The 19,859-nt window shown below is 41.8% G+C and overlaps 1 long non-coding RNA gene across 1 annotated transcript in view; it reads right to left on the bottom strand.

The window, feature by feature from the left end:
* Positions 1-7,047: 7,047 nt before the first annotated feature.
* The window catches only part of LOC129391578 (uncharacterized), a 17,897-nt gene continuing 5,085 nt past the window's right edge, over positions 7,048-19,859 (bottom strand). Inside the window, exons 2-3 of the long non-coding RNA XR_008615949.1 lie at positions 13,488-13,617; positions 7,048-7,181 (exon numbers count right to left, since the gene is read on the bottom strand). This is a non-coding gene — a long non-coding RNA (uncharacterized lncRNA). The remainder of the gene's footprint in view (positions 7,182-13,487; positions 13,618-19,859) is intronic.

The following is a 19,859-nucleotide window of genomic DNA, read 5'->3' as shown; positions in this document are numbered from 1 at the left end:
TTTCTTTGCTGTGCAAAAGCTTTTAAGTTTCATTAGGTCCCATTTGTTTATTTTTCTTTTTATTTCCATTTCTCTATGAGGTGGGTCAAAAAGGATCTTGCTGTGATTTATGTCATAGTGTGTTCTGCCTATGTTTTCCTCTAAGAGTTTGATAGTGTGTGGCCTTACATTTAGGTCTTTAATCCATTTTGAGTTTATTTTTGTGTATGGTGTTAGGGAGTGTTCTAATTTCATTCTTTTACATGTAGCTGTCCAGTTTTCCCAGCACCACTTATTGAAGAGGCTGTCTTTTCTCCTTTGTATATTCTTGCCTCCTTTATCAAAGATAAGGTGACCATATGTGCATGGGTTTACCTCTGACCATATGTGCGTGGGTTTATCTCTGGGCTTTCTATCCTGTTCCATTGATCTATATTTCTGGTTTTGTGCCAGTACCATACTGTCTTGATTACTGTAGCTTTGTAGTATAGTCTAAAGTCAGGGAGCCTGATTCCTCCAGCTCCGTTTTTCTTTCTCAAGATTGCTTTGGCTATTCGGGGTCTTGTGTTTCCATGCAAATTGTGAAATTTTTTGTTCTAGTTCTGTGAAAAATGTCATTGGTAGTTTGATAGGGATTGCATTGAATCTGTAGATTGCTTTGGGTAGTATAGTCCTTTTCACAATGTTGAGTCTTCCAATCCAAGAACGTGGTACATCTCTCCATCTATTTGTAACATTTTTAAATTCTTTCATCATTGTCTTATAGTTTTCTGCATACAGGTCTTTTGTCTCCTTAGGTAAGTTTATTCCTAGGTATTTTATTCTTTTTGTTGCAATGGTAAATGGGAGTGTTTCCTTAATTTCTCTTTCAGATTTTTCATCATTAGTGTATAGGAATGCAAGAGATTTCTGTGCATTAATTTTGTATCCTGCTACTTTACCAAATTCACTGATTAGATCTAGTAGTTTTCTGGTAGCATTTTTAGGATTCTCTATGTATAGTGTCATGTCATCTGCAAACAGTGACAGCTTTACTTCTTCTTTTCCAATTTGGATTCCTTTTATTTCCTTTTCTTCTCTGATTGCTGTGGCTAAAACTTCCAAAACTATGTTGAATAATAGTGGTGAGAGTGGGCATCCTTGTCTTGTTCCTGATTTTAGTGGAAATTGTTTCAGTTTTTCACCATTGGGAACGATGCTGGCTGTGGGTTTGTCATATGTGGCCTTTATTATGTTGAGGTAATTTCCTTCTATGCCTACTTTCTGGAGAGTTTTTATCATAAATGAGTTGGGCTTTCTCTAGTTGTGTCGAGTGGGGGCTATTCTTCATTGTGGTGCGTGGGTTTCTTTCTCTTTGCGGTGGCTCCTCTTGTTGCGGAGCACGGGCTCTAGGCATGCAGGCTTCAGTAGTTGCAGTGCATGGGCTCAGTAGTTACGGTGCGTGGGCTCAGTAGTTGTGGCACATGGGTTTAGTTGCTCCGTGGCATGTGGGATCCTCCCGGACAAGGGATCGAACCCATGTTCCCTGCACTGGCAGTGGATCCTTTTTAAAAAAAATTTATTTATTTCTTTATGTATTTATTTTTGGCTGCGTTGGGTCTTCCTTACTGCATGTGGGCTTTCTCTAAGTTGTGGCTAGCGGGGGCTACTCTTCGTTGCAGTGTGCAGGCTTCTCATTGCGGTGGCTTCTCTTGTTGCAGTGCATGGGCTCTAGGTGTGTGGGCTTCAGTAGTTGTGGCACACGGGCTCAGTAGTTGTGGCTCACGGGCTCAGGAGTTGTGGCTCACGGGTTCTAGAGAGCAGGGTCAGTAGTTGTGGTGCACGAGCTTAGCTGCTCCGCGGCATGTGGGATCTTCCTGGATCAGGGCTCGAACCCATGTCCCCTGCATTGGCAGGTGGATTCTTAACCACTGTGCCACCAGGGAAGTCCTCTACTTTTTAAAAACTGAAACTCATTTAAGATAATTTGGTATTAAATGATCTGCCTTGAGTTAAATCCCAGATTCTTTGGGCCAAGCCTGGTAGTTTTTCCCACTATCCGGCTCTGAAGTGTTGCCCCTCCCTCAATGCACCTCCGTACACAGCATATATGTATTTAGTATGGTTTCTGTTGTTGTGATTATTTGAAATAAATGTAACATGTTTACCCAGACATTTCCATTTTTTAGCTTCCATCTGCTATAGGATCTATGTTTTACTAACACAGAATATTTAGAAGATTTAGTTTAAACACAGGGACTTTTATTCTTTTATCTTTGGTTCAGCTCAAATCTTGACTATTTGCTTTATATTTGCAGTCACATACACATTTTTCACATTTCCTTTTTAATGCTTTGCTATGAATTGTTAAACTTAAATCCTGCAGGTAATGCCTAATGGGCCAGGAACAAAGTAGCTATTTAGATAGAATTTTGCAAATTAATCATGAAACTTAAAGAGGAATGGAGACCCCATGTTGAGTTAAAAACAAAAAAAACCCACAGCTATAATCCTATTCTTGGAGCAAGGCTTGAGATAATGATCCCCACAAAGAAGGTAAGTGACAGAAAGAAAAAGCATTTGTATAAAGCATAAAATAAGAAATGAACTTCAAACTTATAAACCCTAGATTTCCCTTGTGGTCCAGTGGGTAAGACTCCACACTCCCAATGCAAAGGGGCCCAGGTACAATCCCTGGTCGGGGAACTAGACCCCACGTGACCGCTGCAACTAAGAGTTCACATGCCGCAACTAAGAAGCCCACATGCTGCAAGTAAGAGTCAGCATGCTGCAACTAAGACCCGCCGCAGCCAAAATAAATAAATAAAAAATAAATAAATTTTTAAAATTATAAAAACTATTTTGGAAAAATCAGATTATAAACTTCAAGACATAGGAAGAACACATTTAACAGAGATTTTAGCCAAGTAGGAATAACACGGAACCAGTATGAAAAATGTAATGGGTCTAGCCACATACAAGCTTTCTGGCCATTTATTTTCTAAGGCAGATATCATTAATTTCACAGTTACTAAGTGCCAGGCAAATTTCCCGTACTTTACATCATCTTAACCCATTTAATCCCTCACAACAATCCCTTAAATTTAGGTATAAATGAAGCTAAAATCTCCAGAGAGTTAGAACTATTCTTTTGTGATGAATATCCTTTTCATTTTATACCAAGTAAGAAGATAGAGAATAAAATTCTTATTCTTTTTTTTGGCCGCGCCACGTGGCCTGTGGGATCTTACTCCTCCCCACCAGGTGTCAAACCCGGGCCCGTGGCAGTGAGAGTACCGGGTCTTAACCACTGGACTGCCAGGGAATTCCTAAGAATAAAATTTTAATTGATGAATTTTAAAGAAACTAAGACTTAGCAAAGCTAATGTGTCTAAGTGTGTGCAGTTATAACAAGTGGCATCACTATTTTACTCTGAGTCTGAGTCATAATCACTTTTCTCCCCTGCCTCCACAAATGAAAAAGGTGCTCCCAGTCCTGCCCTTTTCCTTAGAGAACTCAGGTCCTTAACCACATATCAATAACTTTTAACTGCAAATTATATATGGCTCAGGCCTTTTTCAAAGCTTAGAATTTTATTATTGATTAAATAAGATTAGAATAAGTAAGATTAGAATCCTTATATAAGGGACTCCTTTTGGATATTTGTCATGAACAGGAGATATTTCATTTCAGTAATAAATGTTGATTAATTTCCTTATTGCCATAATGACTGTAAACAAATTATGATATTTTAAATTTATTTGGTCTTTTTTTCCCACTTGGAAACCAATAATATTTTACACAAAATTTCCATTTTAAGTGTTTTCTTCACTGTGTAGCTTATGAAAAATCAGGACATTGAAATGAAGTGATTTTCCAGTTTCTTTTACTGAGTCAACAGTAGCAAGTCATTGTTACTCAAGAAATGCTTAGTATACTGAATGAAACAAAGAAATATATCAAATTATATGCTGCTTGTAAAAGCTTAACATCTAGAATATTATATACAAAGATGAATAATAGCTCATATTTGATACATGCTAATGAAGAGCATAAAGAAGAAAATCTTTGGGAATTCTCAGTTAGAGGAAGATCTGAGTACGGTGAGGCAGTTAAAAAGAGCTCTGAAAAGGTAGTGGGACATAACTGGGAAAGACAATTCCATAAAGGCATTCCTCAAAGGGAAGACGATGGCTTAGGCAGAGTTTCAGAGCCCCAAATGTGTGTTCAGATAGAATGCTACCAGGGCCAAAAGTCGAGGGTTTGTGCAGGAATAGCATAGGAGATAAAGGTCCCTGATGATCCAGCATTTACAACTTTTGACTTCAAACATGAATTTTCCTATTAAATGCCTCCAGCTCTCACACTACGGAACTTTTCGAGGGTGGGGCATTTATCTTATCTACCCTGATGTTTTCAGTGTTAACACAGTACTTTGAGTGCCTGACTCAGAAAAGACATTCTGCAAGTATTTGTTGAATGGATGGATGAATGAATGAATCTCAGATAGATTCAGTGAATTACTCAAGGTCAAACAACTAGAAAGTGAGTTACAGCTGGCACAAACTTTTTTTTACTCTATTTAGATGTGAACTATAAAGTGTTACAGAATCATTATTTTTACATTCTCCTTGTCTTTTTGGAAATTTTCTTGGATGGAACTTAAGAAGCTTGTATTAGTTAAGGTTCTGCACAGAAACAGAACCAATGGGGTATGTGTGTGTAGTTGTATGTGTATGTGTGTATTGAGAGAGAGACACAGAGAGAGATAGAGAGAGAGAGAAAGAGAGAGAGAGAGAGATTGATGATAAGGAATTGGCTCATGCAACTACGGAGGCTGACAAGTCCCAAAGTCTGTAGGGTGACTCAGCAAACTGGGACCCAGAAGAGCCAATGGTGTAGTTCCAGTTCTAGTCCAAAGACCTGAGAACAGGAAGAGCTGATGTTTCAGCTCTAGTTTGAAGACAGGAAAAAGCCAGTGTCCCAGTTTGAAGTCAGTCCAGCAGGAGGAATTCTCCCTTATTTGGGGGAGGGTCAGCTTTTTTTGTTCTATTTAGGCTTTCACCTGATTGGATGAGGCCCACCCACATTAGGGAGGGCAATTCATGTAATGTTTGTAATTTTTAAAATATTTATTTATTTATTTTTGGCTGCGTTGGGTCTTTGTTGCTGTGTGTGGGCTTTCTCTAGTTGCGGCGAGCGGGGGCTACTCTTCCTTGCACGGGCTCTAGGCGCGCGGGCTTCAGTAGTTGTGGATCATGGGCTCTAGAGTGCAGGCTCAGTAGTTGTGGTGCACAGGCTTAGTTGCTCTGTGGCATGTGGGGTCTTCCTGGACCAGGGCTCAAACCCATGTCCCCTGCATTGGCAAGCGGATTCTTAACCACTGCGCCACCAGGGAAGTCCCCATGTAATGTTAATCTCATCCAGAAACACCCTCACAGACGTGGTCCAGAATAATGTTTGACCAAGTATCTTGGCATCACATGACTCAGGCAAGTTGACACATAAAATTAAGCATCACAGATCTTTACCACTCACAAGTCATGTAGTCAGTTGAATATCCCAAATCTATTCCACTAAAACATCATGGGCTACATATTTAGTTCTCAATGTGTATTTATACAAGTTCCTTTTGTTGACATAGTACAGCATGATGGTGAGGAGCACCTCTGGTTCAAATTCAAGTTATCAGATGTGTGACCTTGACAAGTTACTTCTCTTAGTGTCAGTTTCTATCCATTAATTGGGAATAATAATTGTTCCTCCATCTTAGAGTTGTTGTTATGAGAATTAAATAAAATAAGAGCATAAAATACTGAGTACAGTGCATGGCTCATAGTATTCACTCAGTAAGTGATGGCTACTGTTTAATAAAAAATACTAATGCAGGGACTTCCCTGGTGGTCCATTGGGTAAGACTCCGAGCTCCCAATGCAGAGGGCCTGGGTTCGATCCCTGGTCGGGGAACTAGATCCTGCATGCATGTCGCAACTAACAGTCTGCATGTCGCAACTAAAGGTCCCGCGTGCTGCAAGGAAGATCCCACGTGCTGCAACTAAGACCCAGCGCAGTGAATAAAAAAAAAAAAAGAAATACTAATACAAATTTAATGAATGTGGCATACCATTACCACTTGTTTGATTTGATCACATAAATATTCTTTTAAAATGTCAAGTTTGGGCTTCCCTGGTAGCACAGTGGTTGGGAGTCCGCCTGCCGATGCAGGGGACACGGCTTCGTGCCCTGGTCCGGGAAGATCCCACATGCCGTGGAGCGGCTGGGCCCGTGAGCCATGGCCACTGAGCCTGCGCGTCCAGAGCCTGTGCTCCACAACTGGAGGGGCCACAACGGTGAGAGGCCCACGTACCGCAAAAAAAAAAAAAAAAAAAAAAAAAAATGTCAAGTTATGTTTTTAATTTTAACCACTCAAGTGAAATAATAATTCTTGGCAGGTACCATTCATTTATATTTCTATCTTTAATTCCTAGTGCAGGGCTTCCCTGGTGGCGCAGTGGTTGAGAGTCCGCCTGCCAATGCTGGGGACATGGGTTCGTGCCCCGATCCGCGAAGATCCCACATGCCGCGGAGCGGCTGGGCCCATGAGCCATGGCCGCTGGGCCTGCACGTCCAGAGCCTGTGCTCCACAACGGAGAGGCCACAACAGTGAGAGGCCCGCATACAGCAAAAAAAAAAAAAAAAAAAAAAAAAAAAAAAAAAAAAAAAAAATTCCTAGTGCAATGCCTGATACATAGTAAGCACATGATAACAATTTTAAGAATAATATTGTTGTATCAAAAAATATAATTTAGGGTGTTTGAATTCTGTCACCCTAAAAATATAGAAAATTTGAGAATAATTTTTATGCACAAATGCTAATTTGATTTGAAGCAAAACATTTGGAGAGGTTATAATAGCAGAAGGCAGGTATTTTCATTTATTTAATATTTGTTAATTATGTTGTCTTATAAACCCATGAGCCTATAAACAGTTTCCATGAACAACTAAAGATGACATGAACTTTTCATTGACTGAATCAATAAAGTAAATAATTTGTATCACATTTTAAAATCACAGTGGCATAAATATAATGAAAATAATACCTTACATTGAATAATACTTTATACTTTTCAAATTATTCAAATACACTATCACATTTGATTCTTAAAACAACCTTGAAGAGTGGGTAAGTAGATGTTATTATCCTCATTTCAGGGTGAGGAAACTAGAAATGAGAGATTCAAATTAGTATGCCTAACACCAAGCATCAAATTAATGACTAAGCTAGAAGCTTTTAACTTAGTATGCTTTATAATACACCAAAACTCATTAGACTAAATTCCACTCTCCTAAGTAAAAAATATCAGCAAGGTCTTCAGTTAAGAAGTGATTTTTCTTCAATACATGTGATTATTAGGCAGTGTTAATCCCATGCTAAAATCTCAAAATTTTATTTTAATACGAATGCAAAGTAGGTTTTCTACATATCACATCAATACCAAAAAACTATAATCACAGTAATGAATTTTATACTCTTGAGTATTATTTAAGGTAGTTTGGGTCAGTAAATAACATCATATAATTTAGATGATAGTTTTTCTTATATTAAAGTTAGAGTCTTGGGTTTGACACAACTGTCTTTTTCTATGTTACTACAACATTTTCCCTTTTTTTTTTTTTTTGGTGGTACGCGGGCCTCTCACTGTTGTGGCCTCTGCCGTTGTGGAGCACAGGCTCTGGACGCGCAGGCTCAGCGGCCATTGCTCACGGGCCCAGCCGCTCCGTGGCATGTGGGATCCTCCCGGGCCGGGGCACGAACCCGTGTCCCCTGCATCGGCAGGTGGACTCGCAACCACTGCGCCACCAGGGAAGCCCAACATTTTCCCTTTTGATATGATACTGTTTACTGTGTTGTCTTAAACTCACTCAAAAAAAAAAAAAAAATCGGACTTCCCTGGGTGGCACAGTGGTTAAGAATCTGCCTGCCACTGCAGGGGACATGGATTTGATTCCTGGTCCGGGAAGATCCCACATGCCGCGGAGCAACCAAGCCCATGCACCACAATTACTGAGCCTGTGCTCTAGAGCCCGCGCGCCACTACTGAAGCCGGCATGCCCTAGAGCCCACACCACAACTACTGAGCCCACGTGCTGCAACTACTGAAGCCCACACGCCTAGAGCCCATGCTCCGCAACAAAAGAAGCCACCGCAATGAGAAGCCTGCGCACCGCAACAAAGAGTAGCTCCTGCTCGCTGCAACTAGAGAAAGCCCGCGCAAAGCTACGAAGACCCAATGCAGCCAAAAAAATAAATAAATAAAAATTAAATTAAATTAAAATAAATTCTTTTTTTAATAGGAGCATGGTATGCAGTGGAAATAATAGTTTTTGTAATTTGGTGTAAGGGTCATATCCTTAACACCAGTTTAAGACTCAACTTTTTTTTTGTTGAAATTGTAATTTTGACAAGATGATAAAATAATTAGAATGACCCCAAGTCTGCCACTCTGATGGTGTAGTTATTTGGTTATCATTGCATAATTTTCTCCTGCTAGTTCATCCCCCAAGTTGGTTTTCCAAAGCCCCAACATAAACGGCTAGCTGGTAGTTTTGAGTTGGAGGTCCATGTCTTTCACATTATATGCCCTCTTACAGTACCCAGAACCATGCCCTGCATGCAGAAGGTGCTTAATATGTGCTTGAGCAATGAATATATAAATGAAGTTCTTTTGGAAGAGACCTGGGAATACTTCTTTTGTTAGAAGTAAAGATGAATAGATACCTCAACGCTGGGACGTCAAGAACGACAGTCCCGTGCAGAAGTGGAGAGAAGCAGCAGACAGCACCGGAAAAGGCAAGCCCAGAGGCAGCACAGAAATGAAGCCCAAGGAAATGAAGGCAAACTGGGACCCGGAAACTAAAGACAGGGGCAAGTCAGGGAAGGGGATGATGTCATCAGAACAACAACAGAGGAAGATAGTTTTGGCAGCAGCTTTTGAATAGACGTTGAAGAAAAAAAATGAGGGAGAGGGGAAAAAGGAAACGGAAAAGGAAGTCTGCTCAGCACGCAGGATGACATTGTGGTGGGAGGAGAGCTTCCTGTCACAGCTTGATGTTTGCAACATCTGGTCACCTCTTATAACAAGGAAACTTTAGAAACTGGAGCCTTCTCGAGCAACCGGTTAGAATACGTACGGATTCCACGGCCATTAACAGTGCTGGCAGACAGACACATCCGAAGAAAGAAAAAAATATAGACCGAAGACAATTGTGTCTATTACACTGAGAACAGTCCCACTAGTTTTCCAATGTAAGTATTCATATCTGGAAAAGTATATGCTTTACGTGTTTTGAGAATTTATTAGTTTTGTATTAAAATTAAAGTGTTGTAAATTTTCTCAATTAAATGATCTCAAATGGCGAAATGTAGCTAAGAAATTTGCAAAGAAAACAGTTGTTTCCAAAGCTAATGATTTTCATGACCCATTTTTCTGTCGCATTGTTTAATTTTTGCGAGATTCCATACCTTGCTTCATTTACAGTATTGGCCAGTTTTCCACAACGCAATTGTGCCCTCTAGCGTTTATTAGTATTTAACGATGGCTACTTTGGAGTTTTAGAAAGTGGTCACAGGTAGAACTGACTTGATGAGTAGGGAAAATAGTAAGGGTTTCCACCTTATCATTTGTATCAGTCAGTAGAAGTGTGGCTATGTTATGGTAACAAATAAACCCCCGAATTTCAGTGGCTAAAAACAATTTTTTTTCCTCACAGAAAGTCCAATGCAGGCTGGCCAGGCCTGTCTACAAGCAGCATCTTGAGAATCCAGGCTTCCTGATCTTGTGAACTCTGCACCGTGTCAGCTGCCAGACTCAACAGGACAGGGAAACAGATGGAGGGGGCCCACTGGCTTTCACCTGCTCCATCTTGGAAGGGACACATGTCACCCTGCTACTTTCCACTGGCCAGAACTAGTCCCCAGCCCAATGGCAAGGTGGCCTGGAGGGTGGAAGAGGCAAATGGAGGTTCTGGGACCACCAGTGGCCTCTGATAAAGCTTCTACAAGAGCAGCTGGGGGACTTCCCTGGAGGTCCAGTGGTTAAGACTCTGCACTTCCACGGCAGGGAGCGCAGGTTCGATCCTTGCTCAGGGAACTAAGATCTCACATGCCACGTGGCGCAGCCAAAAAAAAAAAAAAAAAAAAAAAAAAAAAAGAGCAGCTGGGAAGGAACATATTAGAGTATTAGAAATTCTAGCTGTGTTATTCTGGGAAATATTTTTTTTTTTTTTTTTTTGTGGTATGCGGGCCTCCCTCTGCTGTGGCCTCTCCCGTTGCGGAGCACAGGCTCCGGACGCGCAGGCCCAGCGGCCATGGCTCACGGGCCCAGCCGCTCCGCTGCATGTGGGATCTTCCCAGACCGGGGCGCGAACCCGGTTCCCCTGCATCGGCAGGTGGACGCGCAACCACTGCGCCACCAGGGAAGCCCTCTGGGAAATATTTTTGATTTGAAGTTTTCCATTAGGAGATTATTATATCCAAAAGAGAATAACAAGAGCAATTTTGATGTTCATAATTCTTCATTTCTGACACTCAAAATTAAATACCCCCTTTTGTATAATGGCAGAAGTGTAGTGACAGACTTTTATATTACAATCTCTGTTCTGACTGACTTTTGTATAAAATAAAATGTCTCTTGCTCCCCTATTCTTTGAGAGAACTATCCTCCTCCTCCTGCATCTCCTCCTTGGATGATTAAGTTATGATTTTTATTTTAATTACTTCTTTCCAACTTTAATTTGGATATATTGGAAAGCTGTTCCCCAAACTTTTGTCCTTACTGACATCCCATCTTGGAGACGTATATTGCATTTATTTATGAAATTTTACAAATTTTATCTATTACTAGGAAAAATATATTTAAGGAAACTTTATAGTTATTTATTAAGTATTGAGCTTGATGGCTCTTCTTTTGATTTTTTTTATTGTGGTAAAATATATATAACACAAAATTTACCACTTTAACCATTTTTAAGTGTCTAGTTCAGAGGCACGAAGTACATTCACTTTGTTGTGCAATCATCACCACTATTTATCTCTGGAACTTTTTCATCATTCTGAACTCACATTGTACCCATTAAAAACTAGCTCCCATTCCTTCCTCCCCGCCAGCCCCTGGCAACCAGCATTCTACTTTCTGTTTCTATGAATTTGACTACTTTGGGTACCTCATTTAAGTGGAAACATACAATATGTGTCATTCTGTGTCTGGCTTATTTCACTTAGCATGTTTTCAAGATTCAGCCATGTTGTAACATGTATTAGTACTTCATTCCTTTTAAAGGCTGAATAGTATCTCATTGTATGTTTATACCACATTTTGTTTATCCATTCATAATGGCTAATCTTTGACAATATCACATTAATTTTGTTTAGTCAGTAAATCATTAATACATCTTTTGAGAGTCTTCTATAATCTCTAGCACATCTTGATTAGAGAGACATAAAACTGTTCAACCCTTGGTCATCTGTGTCCTCTTAGACTGTATATCTGAAATATCTTGCTATTTCTACCTTTGTTAGGTCTCCTGGCAAGGCTTCACTTTTCAAAGGAAGTTTTCTTCTGGGGATAATCAACCATAGTATTTGGCTTCCACTATGAGCATGTTCCATCATTAAGCTTTTCCTTTTCTACTTCAATATTTAAGAGACTAGTTTTTAAAGTTATCTTAAATATGGAGATGCTGTAGAGTGACAGATACTTCATCTCTGGCTTCACCATATTTCTAAAAGTCTTTGTCATAATTCTAGTATTATAATTTTATTGTTAAAAATATTATTAACCCTCATAGAATAATAATAGCTACTAGGCACTGTTCTAAGTACTTGATACACACAGGACATGATGATACTGGCTTCTGAAATAGAAAACACAGGAGGAAAAGCCGGGTAGAAAGAGGAAAAATGATAAGTCAAGTTTTGGACGTGTTGGCTTTGAGGTGCTGGAGGAAAGTCAGTGTCTTGTGTAGGAGAGCAGGCAGGAGATGTGAATTTGCATCAGGACTCAGGAGCACTGCTGGGGCTGGAGGTGGATTTAGGAATGAATTATATGTAAGGAAGAGCTGCAGCTGTGGAACAAATGAGATTTCTAAGGGAGAGAGAGAATGCAGAGGGTCCACTTAGCCCAGCAGCAGCCAGGAGCTGAGCTGGATTGATGAGCAGCAATTAGCCAGGCAGGAAGGCAGGAAGGGACACCTCGGGTGATGGTCCGGAGCCTGCATGGCCCCTGGTGGCTCTGTTCTACTTTCCGTCTCCATGAATCTGACTACCTGGGTACTTCATATAAGTGGAATCGTGCATATTTACCATGGGAGCAGGGAGCAGTGGTTCTTACCCTGGCTGTGCAGCCAAATCACCCAAGGAGCTTTGCAAAACTACCCCAGAGCCAGAGATTCTGAGGCACAGAGTCTGAGATAGGCTTCAAAAAAACCAAGTGAGGGCTTCCCTGGTGGTGCAGTGGTTGAGAGTCCGCCTGCTGATGCAGGGGACACGGGTTCGTGCCCCGGTCCAGGAAGATCCCACATGCCGCGGAGCAGCTGGGCCCGTGAGCCATGGCCGCTGAGCCTGTGTGTCCGGAGCCTGTGCTCCGCAACGGGAGAGGCTACAACAGTGAGAGGCCCGCGTACCGCAAAACAAACAAACAAACAAACAAACAAAAAACAACCAAGTGAGAACATTGTTGTGGAAGAAGACCAGAGGAGGACAGTGTCCTGTAAGCTCAAGGAGGTGAGGCTGCAGGGAGGGGACAACGGTGACAAAGAAGGGAGAGGAACGGGGCACCCACTGGGTCTTATCAGGAGCTTCAGTGGGGCAGTTTCCGTAGAGGAATGAGGGGAGAATAATTGTCCTCTGGGACACTGAGAGATACCGGGATCAGAATTACGCGTAGAAAGGGAAGGATTCAAGGCTGGGGGGAGATGCAGATAATGATGGGGTAGAAGGGATGGAAATGGAGGGACTGGATGCCTGGTAGCTTGGGTTTTCTAAGAGAAGCTGCAGGCACATTCACTGGAGGCCACTGCTGGGTGTGTTAAGCCCTGGGGATAACACAGGATTGAGGCTCAAACTGCAGCTCTGCCATTTCCCCACTCTGAGATCTCTGTGCCTCAGGCTTCTCATCTGTAAAATGGGGATTTAATTTAATTTTATTTATTTATTTATTTTAAAATGGGGATTTTAAATACTCTTTTCTGCCCTATAGGACCGCTGTGAAGGTTATGATGAGTTAGTACATGTAATACTCTTAGGACAGCACCTGGAGGACACAGGTGTGTTCTGTGCTACGGAGGCAGGGGTTGGTGGCTGGGTGTCCTCGGAGGGGATTAGAAAAAGAAACATCCAGAGGAGAGAGGTTGTTTTGGTTTGAAAACCACTGCCCTTTGGTGGAATGAATTTGGGATTGACAGTGTTGACACAGGGACTTTGATCCTGCCTTTGGCAAAGTATCGCTGTGGTTTGGGCCGGGTCCCTTACCTTCTCTGGGTGGCAGTTTTCTCCTTGGCGAAACGCGTGGGCTGGTCTCTGGCACCCCTGGTTCAGGCTCGCGGAGGGTGGGATTCCCAGCACAGCCGCGCAGCGCCTTTCGAGGTTCGCGGGCGCCACCCTGTGGTATAAACGGATAGTGTTGTCAACAGGCTCCGCGAGGCTGAAGACCCAGGGACCCAGCTTTCTAGATGGGTTTTTATGTATATACAGAAAAATCTCTCCAGGGACAAGGGACCCTATCCAGGGTGGGAGTGCTCTCTTATTAGCATAAATGGAGCATGAGTTGGACATGGCACAGTAGCCAGAATTTCATCATGGCCATGATGAATAACTTAACACATGTGAATAATTTACAGCGTGCTCAGCCCATTGGAGCGAGAGGGCCAATAACACTAGCTAAAACTTGGAATCTGTTTACTTCAGTGCATTTTTTCGTTGTTGAAACAGTGACCTTGAAAATGACCCCATCTTCATAGTTAGGCCTATCTCACGAGTTTCCCAGTAGAGTTGTAACGCTGCTGTGTGTGTGTGTGCTGTTTCTGTCACGGCATTTGTTGAGCTGAGAGAAGTCAAGGTCACTCTGCCATGAGCCCCAGCAGCCTCTTCTGTCTCTAAAGGATTTTAAAATGACTGATTAGTAATATTGGAGAACCAGTTGTATGATTCAGAAAGGTTATTGAGACAAAAGCTTCTGGGAATGGCCTTGGCTTATGAATTCCCTACCATGGGCAGAGGGAGTGTCTGCAACAAAGGCTGTCAGGAAACAAATATAATAAAACGATAATAGACCAGAAGCCGGAGGGAGGTTCTCTGTCATTTTGCAAATTTTTGAACCCTGGAAGCACAAGAGCCATGCCTCTGGTTTGGGACTGCATATATCCGCTCCCTAGGTTTAATCCCACTTTTTTTTTTTTCCCCAGCAAAACTTCAGACTGAAATTTTACCGTCCAAAGAGCTAGCTTCAAATGTTGCTCCGGGGACTTCCCTGGTGGCGCAGTGGATAAGACTCTGCGCTCCCAATGCAGGGGGCCTGGGTTCGATCCCTGGACAGGGAACTAGATCCCACATGCATGATGCAACTAAGGAGCTTGCGTGACGCAACTAAGGAGCCCACGTGCTGCAACTAAGGAGCCCACGTGCTGCAACTAAGGAGCCCACCTGCCACAACTAAGACCTAGTGCAACCAAATAAATAAATAAATATTTTTAAAAAATTGCTCAGAATCTCTCCTGTTCCTTTACATTGGGTTGGCCAAAAAGTTCGTTCGGGCTTTTCCGTAACATCGTGAGAAAACAAACGAGCTTTTTGGCCAACCCAATATTTGGGTCATTTTATTCCCTCTATAAAGAAATTTGTGGATTAAAAACTATAGCATCCTGGGAGTTCCCTGGTGGCCAAGTGGTTAGGATTCTAAGCTTTCATTGCTGTGGCCTGGGTTCAATCCCTGGTCGGGGAACTGAGATCCTGCAAGTGGTGTGGTATGGCCAAAACAAACAAACAAACAAAACCCCTCAACCCACCCCCCCCAAACTGGATGGTATCCAAAAATTGTTACAGGCCAATATCAAATCAATCACCCACTTCTGTAGTTCCATAGGTCAATCCTGTCAACCTACCCTTCAATTCCTTGTCCCTCAGTCTCAGATCTAACTTCCCTGGCAAATGTAGTACACCCTGAGAAATTTAAACTCTCTACTCCCATCTGTACAAGGTTAGGATATTTATACTCATTCATATTTCCTTCTCATTTCACAACAAAAGGTGTGCACCCTCCACTTGTGTTCTGGGTCCTATGACCTCTTACCTCCCACCTATACATCAACTATCATCCTCTTCTGTATTTTCAGCTTCTCCTCAGCATATAATCATGTGTAAGCGATTCACATCTTTAAACAAAGAATGCAAACTTGATCCTATTCTCCACTTCAGTTACCGTCTTGGGTCTCTGCTCCTGGTCTGAGCCAACCTTCTTAACAGGGCAGGTATGTTATCTTTCTGCATTTCCACGTATGAGAATAATTCCTCAGATGATAGTCATAAGGTTTCCAACTCAGCCATGATAGTGAAGCTACTCTGCTAAAATGACCACAGCCAGATTCAGTGGTTGCTTTTCTGAGCCCTCTTACATACTCACATGTAACGACGGCAGAACAACCAGATCCTCACGCTGTGATTTCCTTTCCTGAACATCCTGAGATCATTTTCTCTACTAATTACATGTCTCAAAGGGGTGATCTGATATTTCTAATGACATTTCATTCATGAAGGTCAGAGGGTCACATGTTAGTTACTGGGCTAGATGTCAAAATATAGAATTCAGCACTGGTTTCCACTCTCTGGTTTACAGTAAATTCTGCACATCATGTGCCCACTTAATATCAAAATGTCTGTCATCTTTCATAAGGATACAAGGACAATAAAAGTTAAAGCACTTATTTAAAAAAACCCATTTCACACCGCTGACCACCTTCATCTTTTAACTCTCTCCTCTTGGCTTCAGTGACAGCAGACTCTTCTTTTTCCTCTTTAGAAATTCCTTCTCAGTTTCTTTCTTAGGCTTATGGGTGTGTGTGTGTGTGTGTGTGTGCGCGCGATGCTTATGATTTATCAAGCCCCTACTAAACGCACACATTATCTCATTTAATCCTCAAACAACCTTATAAGGTAGGTGTTTTTAATCTCCATTTTATGTGAGGAAGCCAGGACTCAGAGAGGTTAAATAACTGAGTAACATAATCAAACCCAGGGTCATCTGTCTTTTTTTTTTTTTTTTTTTTTTTTGCGGTACGCGGGCCTCTCACTGCTGCGGCCCCTCCCGTTGCGGAGCACAGGCTCCGGACGCGCAGGCTCAGTGGCCATGGCTCACGGGCCCAGCCGCGCCGCGGCATGTGGGATCGCACGAACCCGTGTCCCCTGCATCGGCAGGCAGACTCTCAACCACTGCGCCACCAGGGAAGCCCGGGTCATCTGTCTTGAGGTTATGTTCTTACCCCCTGATGTTATAGCGCCGCTTCAACTTTAACACACCTGAAGGCCATCACACATGCTATTCTCTTTTACTGCAATGTTCTTACTGCATTTGTCTCCTTCTCATACTTCATGCCTCAGCCTAATTGCCATCTCTTCAGAGGAACTTTCCTGATCATCTGATCTGTAGTACAGAAGTCTTTCTCTCTTTAGTTTTTCTCCATCACACCATCCTCTATAATTATTTTGTGTTTGCTTGGTTATTGTCTGTCTGCCCCCCTAAGAAATAAGGTCATTGAAGTCAAGTCACTTGTCCAGGGTCACCATGAACATTTGCACAGGTTGTGCACTGTATAAGGATGCCTAGTTGAGGTAAGTGAATGGGCTAAAATCTGCCTTTACTTACCTACCAGAAGGGTTGTCTTAAAAAAAAATTGTCCAAAGATATCATCCAGGCTGGCAGTGGATGTGATTTTGCCTATCTTGTTCAATAGTTTATATCCAGAGCCTAGAACAGTGACTGGTGTGTATTGGACTTTCATAAAATATTTAATGAATGGAAGGGAGTAATGTAGTTGCAGGACTGGTTTATACCTGAAAACAACCAAGGAGTCCTTAATAAATAAAAAGTCTTCCAATGAGTTTCATTATACATAGAGTAAAATCAAAATTCTTTTTTTTTTTTGGCCGTGCCGCGAGGCATGTGGGATATTAGTTGCCTGACCAGGGATCGAACACGTGCCCCCTGCAGTGGAAGTTTGGAGTCTTAAATACTGGATCGCCAGGGAAGTCTCCAAATCAAAATTCTTTGCATGGTCCATTGCATAGCACCCTCCTCCTGATTGTGATGAAAAACTGCAGTAGTTCTAACCTACTTCACAAAAGACAACCTTCCAGGTATCTTTTGATAATCAAATTCATGATAAGCCCAGAGCCCACACATAACACAAGGAATGCTGTTTCCTGCTATATTTCAACTTGCATGAAGGGATAGTCTGTATTTCTTTTTATTTTTTTTTTTATTTTTGGCCACACCGTGAGGCATGAGTGTTTTTAGTTCCCTGACCAGGGATGGAACCTGTACCCCCTGCAGTGAGAGCACAGAGTCTTAACCAATGGACTGCCAGGAAGTCCCAATATTCTGTATCTTAGGAGTCAGTTGAAGATGCCTTGAACACTTGCATTTTCTCCCTATTATAGGATGGCTTTTGATGGGACTCTTCACCAAAAAAACTACCTAGTAACATTAGTTCACTCAGGTCTTGTGATTCCAATCAAATTTCCCTGGGAATGTTTCCTTGTCCATTTTGATTAGAATAGCCACTTACATGGGAATTCTGTACCAATTATGGAATTTCTTTGACCCTTTCTTTGATAACTATCTCGAACCACTTGGACCCTTAAGGTACGTAATTCCTCCTTAGATGTCCACTTTAGCTTTCTCTTTGTGGATGACCCAGCTCTTTTACTAGATTCTCATCCTCATCGAATTCCATTCCAGCAGTCACATAACCATTTGCTTCTGTCTGACTTTTTACTGTGTTCTTGCCCTTATCCATTTTTACAAGGGTTGCCCACCAGTGCAGGGGAGACTCTGATCCCAGTGGTAATAGTAATTCAGCAACTGTGGAATCACCTCCCTTCAAGCTCCCTGGGCAGATGAGGTTTTTTTCTGATTCTGAAGGTGACTGGGAATTCATTGCCTGATGACTAACTTCCTCTTTTGTAATGAGATAGGAGGGGAAGCAAGGCAAAAATCTCAACCTCTAAACTCCCTGTGAGGCTTTAATAAGATGTGTTTACAAAGGAACAATTTTAGAACACCAAACCAAGCCAAACAAAATCCCAGGGCCAAAGTTTTTGATTTTTCCTTGTTCACTCATCTGGAAAAGTAAGTGGCAGCTGTGGTGTTGGGCGTGGCCAGGATGGCCTTAGTTAACATCAAGAACATGTGATTTCTCCTAGTCTGTATTTCCGGTTAGTCCTGCTTGAACGTACACACGCCTCTTAAATGCTATGCATTTAGAGCTTCAGATCTGGAACAAATGTGATGACCTCCGAGGCCCTCATTAGCTTGCCTACTAACTTTAGGAAATTTGGGCACTTGGATGAGCACTGGCCCCCTCTAAGCCTCAACCACAGGAAGCGTGGGGTAGAGAGACCGCTTTACTAGGGCTCGTTACTCGGAATACTTGCTTGAACCAAATGGAAACCACCTGGCCAAGTGGATTGGTTGCCATGAGCTAACAACACTGTATATTTTCATGTAGATTTAAAGGGCTAGGTTTCTGAAAAAATAAAAAAATTGGCCCTTTGATCCACTTAAGCCATTTGTAACTTATTTCAGTTTGCGGTAGATATTTTATTTTATTTTTTTGGCCGTACTGCGGGGCTTGTGGGATCTCAGTTCCCCGACCAGGGATTGAACCCGGGCCCTTGACAGTGAAAGCACCAAGCCCTAACTGCTGGACCACCAGGGAATTCCTGAGGTAGATATTGTAGATCAAATTAAAAGTGATCATTTTCCTTTTTAAGTATATTTGGCCCCTCAATATTGCTGCTTTTCAAAAGTGTGTCTGACCATCCTCAACACAAATAGTAAGATGATGATAAAAATGCTAAGAAGAAGTAGGCATCTTTCTAATCCCATGAGTAAATTTTCTACCCAAAGTGCTTCTGGCATAGGATTCCATTTTATATAGTAACAACATTTTAGACAGTCTGGAAACAGCCTAGATTACCTGGTGTAATAATAACTATCAGTTATTAAGCATAGAATGCATGCTCTGCTAAATATATGTGCTAAGTCTTTTACATGAGCTATAGCTCATTTAATCCGTATACTGTGAATACAGGGTAGTTACCAGTTTTATTTTACAGATAAAGAAACTAAAGCTTGGAGGAACAGAGTAACTTGTGTCAGGCAAGATGGGTGAAAAGCAGGAAAGTGGGATCTGAACCAAGGTCTGTCTGACTCTAAACATGTACTCTGCCTGCCATGTGAAAGAGAGATAATTATGCTTATTTTTTCTTGGCTCAGAGTGGCCAGGGCATTAATAAATCCTAAACTTGTGAAATAATGACAATTGCTTTGTAGATATGTTATATTGTGTAATTATCATGCCTATATCATGTAAGGTGTGTATTATTGTGACCGTTTCACAGATATGGAACTGAATCTCAGAGATAATTTATCACACAATTATTGATTGAATCACATGCAAACCCAGATCGGTCCCGGCTCACAAATCTCTTCCTGGGAGCTTGTTAGATGCAGAATCTTAGGGCCCCTCCCCCTCCCTCACCTGCTGAATCAGAATCTGCATTTTATGAATTTGGTAAAGTTGCAGGATACAAAATTAATGCACAAAAATCTCTTGCATTCCTATACAC

The sequence above is a fragment of the Physeter macrocephalus genome, chromosome 19 (assembly GCF_002837175.3).
Source record: "Physeter macrocephalus isolate SW-GA chromosome 19, ASM283717v5, whole genome shotgun sequence".
NCBI lineage: Eukaryota > Metazoa > Chordata > Mammalia > Artiodactyla > Physeteridae > Physeter > Physeter macrocephalus.
Note: the sequence above shows the minus strand (reverse complement) of the source record. Positions and strands in the feature narration are given on the sequence as shown.